This window comes from Saccopteryx leptura, chromosome 1 (assembly GCF_036850995.1).
Source record: "Saccopteryx leptura isolate mSacLep1 chromosome 1, mSacLep1_pri_phased_curated, whole genome shotgun sequence".
NCBI classification, from domain to species: domain Eukaryota; kingdom Metazoa; phylum Chordata; class Mammalia; order Chiroptera; family Emballonuridae; genus Saccopteryx; species Saccopteryx leptura.
The window spans coordinates 78,248,278-78,260,934 of NC_089503.1; the positions used below are offsets into that span (position 1 = coordinate 78,248,278).

The window sequence follows — 12,657 nt, forward strand, 5'->3', positions numbered from 1 at the left end:
AGTGCCTTTAGTCTGTACCTTAAAAAAAGTATTTTAGGCCCTGGCTAGGTAGCTCACTCGGTTGGTTAGAGCATCATCCTAATGCACCGAGGTTGTGGGTTCAATCCCATCAGGGCACAAACATACAAGACTCACCCAACAAATGCATGGATAAAATGGAGCAATAAATCAATGTTTCTCCCTCTCCCTCTCTCTTTCTCTTCCTTCCTCTCTCTCTCAAATCAATGATTTTTTTTAAACCGTTTTAGCAAAAACTTTCTGAAAGACACTTCAGGGTAAACTCTCATCTGACTTATGTGTTCCCATGGATTTTCTTGTCTTCTTTGTAAATGGCTTTCCCTGTATGAAGGGAACACACCCTTTCTCTTGCAAAGCCTCTCTGTGCCTCCTCGTTCCCCCTCTCCCCCGAAAGCTCCCGACCTGCCTGCCTTGTTTCCTTCCTCCGTTTCTTTTCTTCCCTCCCTCACTCCAGACTGAATCTCTTCTTCCTCCTTTCCTTTTTCCTTCCTCTAGTATCATCCTTCTTTTCTTCCTTTCTTTCCTTTTAATTCCTAATCCCCTTCTTCTTTTTATTTCAGATGAAAATGTTTTCCTTGCAAAATAAACCATTCTATAAATTTACTCAACCTAAGAACTATCATCTCCTGAAGCACCTGGCTTACTAAAAAATCACAGGAACATGAGGATTCCCAGTCCAGAGAGTATGTCCCTTGACTGCACCTCATAGAAACAACACAAGGTGGGGGTGGCGGGGGTGGCCAGTAAAGCAGGATGTTAAGTGACCAGGAGACCTACCAATCTACATCTAACTCATCCTTAATGCCAGATTATAGGTCAAATAAATCACATGGAATAAAACCCAGAGCCGATGATTTCAGACTGGCTTGTTTCTTTCCACGTAAAGTATGGGTTATAGTTCAGGTAAACTTTAGTTCAATGATTTCACATTTCAGAAAGTTTATCTTCAAGAATTATTCCTCCTTAAAAACCTCCCCTTTAATTTACTGTTTGCACATAGTTTTCTATTCAGAAAAGGCTGAAAACACTTTTCTTGCCCAACTCTGCCGTGTGAGTCCGTCAGTACACAGGTCTGAATCCCCACCCCAGCTTGACATCCACCCCTGGGTGGTCTCCATTTCTCCACTCGCAAAAAGGAGACAAAGTTGTCTTGTTTTCAACTTCTCTTCTATCTTGGAAGGATTAAGTACTTAATGTTTGTGAAACATTTTAAAGGTTAAAAATAAACACAACGTCTACTCTAAGCACATTTTTTTTTTTAAAAAAGAGTTCAACATTCTGAAAAATGCCTAAATCAAACCTCTGCAATACTGCAGTCACACCATTGAGAATCTGTGAACGCTGGTCTCATGAATGCAGTACTGAAGGACAGCTTGGAGTTGGGGAGCCGGTGTCTTGGAAGACTGGGATTATTGCTAGCAATATAGTGTTAGGCTGTGAAGCTCATCTGTCTAGACCTGTTTTCTCATCTGTAAAACCAGTGAATTGAACCAGAATGATGTCTAAACGCTCACTTACTCTTGAGTTCTCTTAATATCTAGAGACTTTATGCCTTCCTGAGTCTAACAGAGGTGAGCAAAGGCAGCTCGCTTTACTCTGAAGTTGTTCAGTACACGTGAAAACACAATCAGGGTAAGAAAAGACTCAACAGTGGGCCCCGTCATCTGGGGGCCTGCCTGTGTGGTGGCCAAGAATGGAGACAGCCACGACACGTGAATGGTGAAAGATGTGCAGTCGTAACTGCTCTGGTAAGAAACGAGTGAAAATAGGCTTCCTCGCCGGAATTAATTTTCAATAGTCACAGCATCTAAAATCCTACTCTTAGAAAGTATGTCCTTTGGATCCAAGGATTTTCCTAGACATATTGTTTCAACATACAGTCAGATCCAAGACTTATTAGTAATTCATTACTGGGCTTTCTAATATTGTTCCCATTATGGTGTACATAAAATATGATAATATGGTAACATTTGTTTTTAGGTAAAAAGAAAAGCTAACTGCCATCCAGAGGTGGCTAGCCCTGGGGTCCAGCTATGTGAGGTTATACTGTCTACCCAAGAGTGAGGAGGGTCAATACTGCTGCGTATCTGTAACCTACTTGACATGTGTAGTTGGAAGCCTTAGCTAAAATAGCTTTATCTTTAGATTTCTTCCTTGCACAGAATCTATTAGCTGTACCCTGAGACCTTGGTAGTGAGAGAGAGGAGGAAAAACAAATTTCTTTTGATCTTTGTCTTCTATTTTAGAAGAGTTTCAGGTGCTAAAATAGCTTATAACAATCAGGAGACTCAAAGAAGGGCACAAAGTACTTGAGAAGAAGGAGGAGTATTGCCAGAATCGAGAGGAGCAAAGCAGCAGCCCAGGATGAGTGTGGGGATACCTGGCACTTGGGATGTGTTCGGCCTAGACAGTGACAGCTGGACCACAGTGCTCTGAGGAGCTCCATCTGGGAGGCGCTGGGGCCGCAGCCCACCTGCAGGGTGAAGAGCAAGCTGTCTGTCTTCCGTGGCCTCAGGCTGCAGCTGGCAGAACGGAGCAGCCACAGCCACGTGCCACCGAATTGCCATCCTTACTTAAACTGTGGTGCTGAGGCCAATGAAAGGGCGTGTTTAAACTGTGTTCAGAGGAGGGAGAATGTGGCCACGCTCACTATTTACAGCGAGCGTGTTGGTGAGAGGTAGTGGTTAGGGCAGGCATGGCCAACATATGGCCCGTGGGCTGGATCTGGCCTGCGTAATGAGTTTAAATTTTTAATATTCTCCGCTACTTTAAAATCTCAGCTACTCAGAAGCAGAAACATCTTTGCCTATTGGAAATCAAGATATTTAAGAAGATAGTGATATGTGGAAAAGAATTCCACGTGTGACTAATCTAGGGTTAACTTCCAATAATTGGTCAAATGGATTCACGATACTTAAAAAAAAAAAAAAGGGAGCGGAAGGTGTGGAAGTGTAACAAGATAGCAGAAGAAGAGGTACGGCACTAAATAAAGTTGGGTCTCAAGACTTTATATTCCATTATAAAGATTTACAACTTTTGTACTCGTTTGTACTCAGTATGAACTGTTTGATGTTTAGCAGGGATGTGAAACCCACATTCTTTTAGGCAGAGTTTGCCAGTGTGCACCCAAGGTCAAACAATTCGTTATTTTTGTGGTCAAGTGAAATGAGTCAAGTGGCATTGTAGCATAGACACTAGCTGCAGTGGATAACTGAAAACGTGTCCAGGCTGTTTGTAAAACAAAATAATTATTTTATTTGCGATATAACCCCTTCAAGCTCCTTCTATTAATTAAATATTGTTTTGATGGAATGCAATACAGTTTGTATATTTATATGGTATGTAATTATATTTTTATTAAAATATATTTTTATTAAAATAATATTGTATATTAAAATTTTTTTCACTCATTTATTCATAAACAAATTACATAATAAAATTTTGTTTACTTAAACAAATCATTTTTGTATTTAACATTTTTTAACTTTAATATTTCATCTGGCCCGTGAAAAAAGTTTTCTTTCTAATCTAGCCCGGGAGGCAAAAAGTGTTGGCCACTCCTAGGTTAGGGGCACAGCCCCTGGACCAGGTTGAGTCTAACTTACAGCATCTTTCAGGGCCTGTTTCTAATCTGTAGATTGGAGACATTCATTCCACCTTCTCCCGGGCCTGACCAGGGGATGAATGAGTTTACATTTGGGAAGCACATGGAAGAAGGCCGACACAGAATAACCACTAAGTGCCTAATAAATAAGAGATAACAGGGCCCTGGCCGGTTGGCTCAGTGGTAGAGCGTCGGCCTGGCGTACAGAAGTCCCGGGTTCAATTCCCGGCCAGGGCACACAGGAGAAGCGCCCATCTGCTTCTCCACCCCTCCCCCTCTCCTTCCTCTCTGTCTCTCCCCCTCCTGCAGCCAAGGCTCCATTGGAGCAAAGATGGCCCGGGCGCTGGGGATGGCTCTGTGGCCTCTGCCCCAGGCGCTAGAGTGGCTCTGGTCACAACATAGCAATGCCCTGGATGGGCAGAGCATCGCCCCCTGGTGGGCGTGCTGGGTGGATTCCAGTCGGGTGCATGCAGGAGTCTGTCTGACTCTCTCCCCATTTCCGGCTTCAGAAAAATACACACAAAAAAAATAATAATGAGATAACAGAAACTGGGGACCACCCAGGCCCTCCTTTCCCCCATTGCCTTCATTGGGGAGCAGGGTAGAGCAGGTTGTGTGAGAGGGAGCGGAAGGTGTGGAAGTGTAACAAGATAGCAGAAGAAGAGGTACGGCACTAAATAAAGTTGGGTCTCAAGACTTGAAGTGTTGAGAGAAGTTGCGGTCATGACTCACACACACCTGGTGGCAGCTTTGAAGAAATTGAAGAAAGCAGGAAGGGTGTGCAAGGACTGGAGACAGAGACAGTCAGAGACAGACCCGGTCATCAGAGAAAGGAAAAGCTTGATTCTAGAAGCACAACTCCAAGCTTGATTTTGTTTCTAAGCCACTCTTGAGGAGGGAGTTTTAAACACATGGTTAACAGATGCTTCTCCCAGGCTGTTAAGGGTGAGGAAGAGAGCAGGACAGGACGCCAAACGGACTTGGGGGCAGACCCGCGTTTTGTCACTTACTGGCTGAGTGGCCTTGCAAAAGTTACTTAAGTCCAGAGCCTCACCGTCTTTACTTGAAGAATAGAAATGGCAATGCCTCACAGGGTCCTGAGAAAAGTAGTGACAATGTAAATGATCATAACAAGGACTGAGCAAAGCAGGTGTGCTGTAAGTGATAATCAATATAATAAAAAAGGCAGCAGGATCCTGGCTGGTTGGCTCAGCGGTAGAGCGTCAGCCCAGCGTGTGAAAGTCCCGGGTTCGATTCCCAGTCAGGACACACAGGAGAAATTCTCACCTGCTTCCCCACTCTTCCCCCTCTCCTTCCTCTTTATCTCTCTCTTCCCTTCCCACAGTCAGGGCTCCATTGGAGCAAAGATGGCCCGGGCGCTGAGGACAGCTCCATGGCCTCCACCTCAGATGCTAGAATGGCTCTGGTTGCAACAGAGCAATGCCCCAGATGGGCAGAGCATCACCCCTTGGTGGACATGCCAGGTGGATCCCAGTCAGGTGCATCTGGGAGTCTGTCTGACTGCCTCTCAGCTTCTAACTTTAGAAAAATACAAAAAAAAAAAAAAAAAAAAGGGGCAGCGGAACATAAGGTTGAGGACAGAGATCAGCAAATATTTCTTTAAAAGGACAAACATAGGTTTTGTGGCCCATACAATCTCTGCTTTAGCTACTCAAGTATGCCTTTATAGCAGCAAAGCAGCCATAGATGACGTGTTCAATAATAATATGAAGGGGCAGGGCTGCATCCCAATAGAACTCTATATACAAGAACAAATGAGCAGGTTTGGTTGTAATTTGCTGATCCCTGGTTCAGAGCCAGGTTGCCAGGATTAAAACAAGGCTCTGCCACTTCAGAGCAGTGTGACCTTGGACAAGCACAGGATTGTTTTAGCAAAGAAAGGAATTAAACAATTAAAAGAGCATGAGCTTGGCTCTCACAGTGAATCCCTGATACAGAGTAAGCCTTTGTCACCTGTCACCTATCTTCATTATGATTATCCCAACAATCTAGGATAGGGAGTCAAAATCTCCAGTAAGGTGAAAGTTAATAAGAACCAGTGTGAAACCCTGCAATGTGCCCCCCAAAGGAAACCACACACTTATAATTTATTGCTACTCACAGAAGAAAAACCAAAATGGTTTAATTCACTCATCTAACAGAGCTGTGTGACAGGGCTGCCACCCAGAATAAGTCGAGTCACAAACCGAATGGACATGTATAAGATTGTGTTCAGGGCTACAGAGGTAGTTTGCACAGCTCTGAATAAGATTAATATGCTATTGTTTTGTCCTAGCCATGGTACTTTAAGAAGGAAGCTGTTATATAAGAAAACACCTGAAACAAGTCACCAGTATAATGAATAACAACTGATTATCTATAATGAATGACCTGCGAGATGATTATGGGAATTAGAGTGTTTCAGTCTTGGATGAGGATTTCCAAATATACTTAAGGATTTTATGAGTGTGACAATTTTAAAATATGGCTTTCTAACCTACTTAATTCTCCTCTCATGGAGGTGGGATTCATGACCCCCTCTCCTTAAATCTGAACTCTGAAACTGTTAGTGAGTAGCATCTGAATCAGGTGATGATGTGCCTGTTTCTGGGCTCAGCTTTAAGAAATTGGCACCTGCTGCTTTCTGTACTTCAGGCCTGTTGCTGTTAGAACCCAGCCACTATGCTGTGAGGGAGCACAGTCACGCAATGAGGCACTTGTAAATATTGGGGCTTTTACCTCAGTTCTACCTAGGGTCCCAGCCAGTGGCCACCATTGGTTGATGGTGTATATTTGATGACAGGAATATTCAATGACTGCAGGCCCAGCTGCTTATGACTGCAATTACACAAGAGACTAAGTAAGAGCTGCCTCAGTCAACCCCTAGAATAGCAATTTTCAACCGGTGTGCCACGAGAATATTTAAAACATGCAATACCATTTAGTCAGGGGCACTGACCTCTTTTCCCTCAGACTGGCAAATAAAAAAAAATATGACAACAGCCAATCCAACAATAGCTGGCGTGACGGCCCTGTCTTGAACTATAAATAGATAGGTCATATAATAGAATTGCCTCTTATTGGTTGCATCGCATAATAAAAGTTGCATATGATTGGTTAATTCTTGGTACCAGCAATGCTTATATACAAGTATAGGCACCTTATTTCTAAATTTAAAAAATCACTTTGGAGCAAAAAGGGTACGTAATTGCTATTATTATTTTCTTTGGAAATCAATAAAATTACCTATTTTCGTCAGATTGGCAAAAAATATTACTTACTTTTTTTGGTGTGCTGCAGAATATTAGTAATTAGTTATGTGCCATGAGATGAAAAAGGTTGAAAATCACTACCCTAGAACTGGGAGAGACAAAAAAGAATTGTAGTTATTTTAAGTAGGTAACTGCAACAACATCAAAGAGGAATTATACTTTTTCTGTACAGTTACAAAGAGTGAAAGTAGTCTTATCAAGCTACAACAGTCTGAAATAAATATAGGCAGATACATTCAGGCTCAATATTAGAAAGTGCTTTTTAAAAATTAAACTTATCAACTAATAAATGGGCTGTGTCACAGACATTGAGCTGTTATTGAGTGTTATTGAGAACATCTAATCTGTGACAGATGCTTGCAGATCTGTAATATGACAGAGGATTGAGGCATGGGGGAGGGGTGCATTTGATTGGGAGCCATGTATATTTATTTTGGTTTGTCTTGGAAAGAGTGTTGTAACTAGGGGCACTGGATGTATATTTCATTAATTAGTGTAACAAATATTTAATAAATGCTTACTACATCCACTGTTGTAGATGCTAGGGATGCATCTGTGAACAAAACAGGTGAAAATCTATGCTTTATGGAGCTCATATCCTAAGAGAGGCAGACATGCAATAAATAAGCATGTATGTGAAATATATATATATACTTTTTAATGAAATCACATAAGGATAAAGGTTCAAGGACAAATAAAGAGCAGTGGGGGAATATATGTAATCCCCGAAGAGAAGTTTACTACTTTAAATATAATAGCTTGTAAATAGCCATTTTTGATAAATTAATGGTTGAGGAGTATGACTGAACTGAACTCTCCATCTTAGAAATAATTGAATATATTCTCAGCCACTCTTGTAATCACTGGAGACAAGCAGCAGACAAGACCCCAGGTCTCAGTGCTGGGGCAGTTTACAGATGGTATCTGTTGCAGGGAGAGACAGCAGAAATACATCAGGCACTTTCAGTGAGTGAGAAGTGTGACCTTCCACCACACGCCATAACTTCAGAATTCTCAATGTTTATCCATTTTTGGTCTAATAAAGCTTTTGCGTCTTTCAGGGATAGACTTAGAAACATGTTCTTTGTAATTTTGTCCTAATCCAGTGGGCCACGTTCATTACCTTCTGGCTCTGCCTGGGCTTCACAGACCTCAGAGCACCACAGAAAATTGAACCAGATTGTGTTATTCTTTCAGTGGTTCTCAACTCTTTGTGGTTCCTTTTGTTAGCTGTGAACAACTGAAGAAACTCATCTTTCATGCTTTTGATTGATTGCCAAACCACTGATTATTGATCAATGATGAGAACAGAAAATCTAAGTTAGACTGGCTTGGTATTTCAGGTTGTGGTTGAGCAGGAAGACAATGGATAGTTTCTAAACAATGGCTAATTCTTTGCATCATTAATGAAAAATGATGCAGAGAAAGGGAGCATGGAGACTTGGTTTTGCTTCCATCACCAGTGCTGCTACTTCTCTCATATGGATTAACTCCTCATGAGACCTTTGGCGGTATTAAGTATGAAGTCTAAAAATCTGATGGAAACATTAAAGATTAATCTAGGTGCAATTATGGTGGGACACATGAGTGGGTCTAGAAAAAATGTTGACCTTAAACAAATAGACTGCCAGCTATTTCTCCAGCAAAGTGGGTTTATTTGAAAACAACCAAGAATTGTAATTTGGAGCATATTGTCTACAGGCAAAAGCCACACACAAGTCCAGAGAAACAAAGGAGGGAAATGTTTTTTTGCGGACTTGGGAGGTACTATGGCAAATGAGGAGTCCATTGGAAGAGACTGGAAGTGTGTAGTATACATATACATGATTTTTCATTGGCTGAGTAATAGTCACTCATTGGCTGAGCTGTAACTGGGCAAGGAGGAATCTTCCTCCTGCTGAGGTAGTAATACGGTACCACTTCCTATTGGAGACGCAAGGTACATATCTCTTTCTACTGGGGTCAGTAGTATGCGTTGAGTAACACATGTGTGAGAGTTGTCTGTTTCTAGCCTCCCAACTCCATCTTAAATGAGCTTAATGTTTATTAATTTGCACAGAAATAATAATGGAAATTAAGACTTTGAGGTTAGTTATGGTGTAGTACAGTTCAGCAAACATTTATTAGGAGCATACCACATTCCAGGAAAGAGATGCAGAAGACAAGGTCCCTGTCTTCGAATAGCTCACAGTGAACTGAAGGAGCCAAACACATGAATAAATCACTTCAGTAGATTGTAGATAAATGACCAGCACAGTTTTAGAATTGGCTAGAAATCATTATGAGTAATCATGGAATTAGTAGTGTTCTCAGTGATATAAGTTAAATATGAATGCCTGAGTGTAGAGTTGAAATTTGGTCTGTCTCTACTGGCCCCCATTCATAGAATCACAGAGTGAAAAGACATGGGAAGATAATAAAATACCAATATCATTATTTGTTACAGTTAAAGAAACAGAGACCCTTTGGTATCTGAATGTACTTTCATATTTAGATGTATTATCATGGGGAAATAAAGTAATTCTTAATTTTATTTAACAATATTTATTTGGCATTTAGAGCTATACTGGCTACCAGAACATAAGAGTGAGTAAAAGACAGTCCCTCATTTCAAGTTGCTCAAGGTATGAAATGATTGAGTGAAGACCAACAAAGATACAGACACTTAAAAATGCAAGATGATAATTAGTGCTTTGGAGTTATGCCCACAGTGGAATGGGAACATGGTGATGGTGCCTTCCTCGATGTGCAGGAGGAAGAAATGGCTTTTCAGAAGAAGGAGTGTTAGAACTGAAGCTTCTAGAATGAGTCAGGTATATTTCCAAAAGAAGGTACTCCATGGAAACAAACAGCTGTGCAATGGAATGAAGGTATAAGAGCACGGCATACTCAGGACCCCCCAGGCCACAGAGTAGCTGAGCAGAGAGGGAAAGGAACACATTGTGATAATGTGGTAATCAAGCCCGGTCAGTTCCTTGTCCTCAGGGAGCCCCTGAAGAATGGTATACAGGTCAGATTTTTGAGTGAAGGTTAGAGGCAGGGAGACCAAGAGACTAATGTTATAGTCCAAACAAGATGCAAATGAGGCCTATTCATAGGACACTGTGGCAGAAGATACTGGCATTGGGGTGCACATGAGACATACCTAAAGGCTACCAAGTTTGGTTGGATGTGGGTAGTTAGAGCAAGAATTCTAGATAAATGCCCAGGATTCTGATGTCGACCAGTGTGAGAGTAGATGGGGGTATTATTTGTTAAGACAATGAGAACAGGAGAAGGAAGAGATTTGAGGGTAATGATTTCAGTCTGATTCGGAGGTATTGTGGTACATGTGAGAGCCAGAGAGTAGATTCTTATTAAATGGTTGAACATGTTGGTTTGGAGATGGGAACAAGGCTTAGGCACAAGAGTATATACACTGGAAAGTTTTCAGCATATAAGTGGCGATTAAAGCCATGGGTAAGAAGGTGTAAGAGTTATGGGCCAAAGGCAGGAAAGGCAGCTTATAATGATGTTGTAAAGAGCCTTGAATGATCTATGAAGGTTTCACAAGGTGAGACTGCTTTGGCTAAAGAGATTGACCAAGTAAGAACTGAATTAACATCTAATTCATTAAATTAGCTAGTGTGCAGGATGTGCTGTGTGGCTTGACACGGGTGAGAGCAGTGAACAAAAAGGCCAAGTCTGTCCTGCCCTTATGCAACCTATTCGTTTAGATTAGAGAATCATGTATATGTTAATTTACAGAACAGTAAGTAATACCAAAGAAAAGTACTTAGGGAGATTTAACAGTACATAATTTGGGAGTGGAATAGAGGAGGGGGCTGGCACTTGATCTGTGGGGTCAGTTACATCCTAGCTGAGGATGAAGAGATGGGGAGAGCAGTCCAGGGAGAGAAGATGTCATGTGCAAAAGACCTGAGATGGAAGAACATGTTCAAGGAACTAAGGATGCCTGCATAGCCTGGGGCAGCAAGACAGCTGAGTGCTTAAATGAGGTGGTGACAGAGATGACCTAGCTCCCTGTAGCACACCTGGGAGCTGATGCATGAGCCTGTGCGGCTGCCACCCCTCTCCTGCTTGCACAAACCTCAAGGACCTGGCTTTATCCATTCAGGTCCACTCCAAATGAAACATTTATACAATAGCAGGATCCTCGAGTAAGCAGTGAACCACAGCCAGAGAGTGGCTCTTTTCCTTGGCCCTCACCTAGCTTTGAACGAATACCAGAGCTCCATCTAAGAGCTCACCGGGGATATTCATTGACAAGCAAGGAGGAGGTGATTTTATGCATGGGAAAGACTGTGAGGGTTCTCTGAGTTGGAAAGTGGCTGTGCAAGCAGAAAAGAGAGGGAGAGGAGTTGAGCAGCCAAGAAATCAATGTGTTTTGGTCAACACAGCTCAACTGGGAGTATAACATTTTAGTTCAGCAGTAGCAGAACGCACCTCTTCAGAACACAGCGTGACCAGGAATTAGCTCGAGTCAAAATCCACCCTTGGCACATATTGGCCCTGACGTGTTTCTTTTGTGAAACATAAACCAATTGGGAAAATAATCTTGGAAGGAAACCTGATTTTTTCAGAGAAAGCAAGAATGCCTCTGAAATTTTACCTTAAGTCTGTTAAAGCCATTCTCCTAGACTGCTTGTAAGAGAAACTAAATTAGATTGCAGTTCCATTTTGCAAAGAAGTCTTTAATTTGTTTTGCCAAATTTTTGGCCTTTATTTTCCATTATTGCTGTCAAGTTGGTTTATTAGGTGAAAAATTAGATGATCGGGTGCGGTAACTCACTGTGTTTTTCTCCTATTTATGACGAGTGCATCTTCATCTTCCTTCCAAGTCTCCAAAGACATATTTTGAGGTAATAAGCTGTCATATTCATGGTAATGATTCAAAGATTAAATATAGGTTCTTCCATGTTTGGTGGTAAAGCAGAATTGCCAAAAATTTAATACTTGGCTTTAGCACTTGGTAGCAATGGGATCTCTGTGCCTCTATTTTCTCATCTGTAAAATTGGAATAAATCAACCTTTTCTACTTACTGAAAATGTTGTTTTGGAAAGTGAATGAGATAATGCATGGGAAAGTACTTTAGATACTGTGTCACTATCCACATGTTAAGTATTAATATGATATTAATTCTTATCACTATGACTAAGAAGATAATTCACAGTAAGACTCAAAGACTTTTTATATCTGCAATTCAGATTTTTATATGCATGATCTTTATTTCTCTCAATTTTCACAGTCATATGTAAGACTAGAGTCTCAGAGATATGGAAAGGGGTGTCCACCCCCTTCCCATTTTCCAGGGAGCAAAAAAAACATAATTTTATGACTGTAAAGAACATATTTTAACTGTCAAATGTAATTATAACCAGCCATTAAATTGTGAAGTATATATCACAGTTTCCCTTTAGTTCATTAACAATGTAAAAATAACTAATTTTACATGAACATGAAAGAGAAAGAAAAGAAAATGAATAGTGAAAAAACTTGAATGGTGACAGCATTGTTCAAGGATTAGAAGAAATACTCAGGGGTTATAAATTATAATTGTGTCTGTTGAAGGGAGTAGTTTAGGTCCACCAAGTCTACTGAAGCTGGCACATTTCGTAAAGAAGTCCTATTTCTTTTCTCTCTTTACTCTATTCCATGAGAGCCTTACCTCCCTCTTATCCTTTCAGCAGTGATTTCCATTACTGCATTGAGGGCATTCCCCTGTTTTCATGGATGAACTATGAAGAGTCATACATGTGACA

At 41.2% G+C, this 12,657-nt stretch overlaps 1 protein-coding gene across 1 annotated transcript in view; it reads left to right on the forward strand.

Annotated features, from left to right (window-relative positions):
- Positions 1–12,657, forward strand: part of FAT3 (FAT atypical cadherin 3) — a 700,951-nt gene that overhangs the window by 539,907 nt on the left and 148,387 nt on the right. The window lies entirely within an intron of this gene.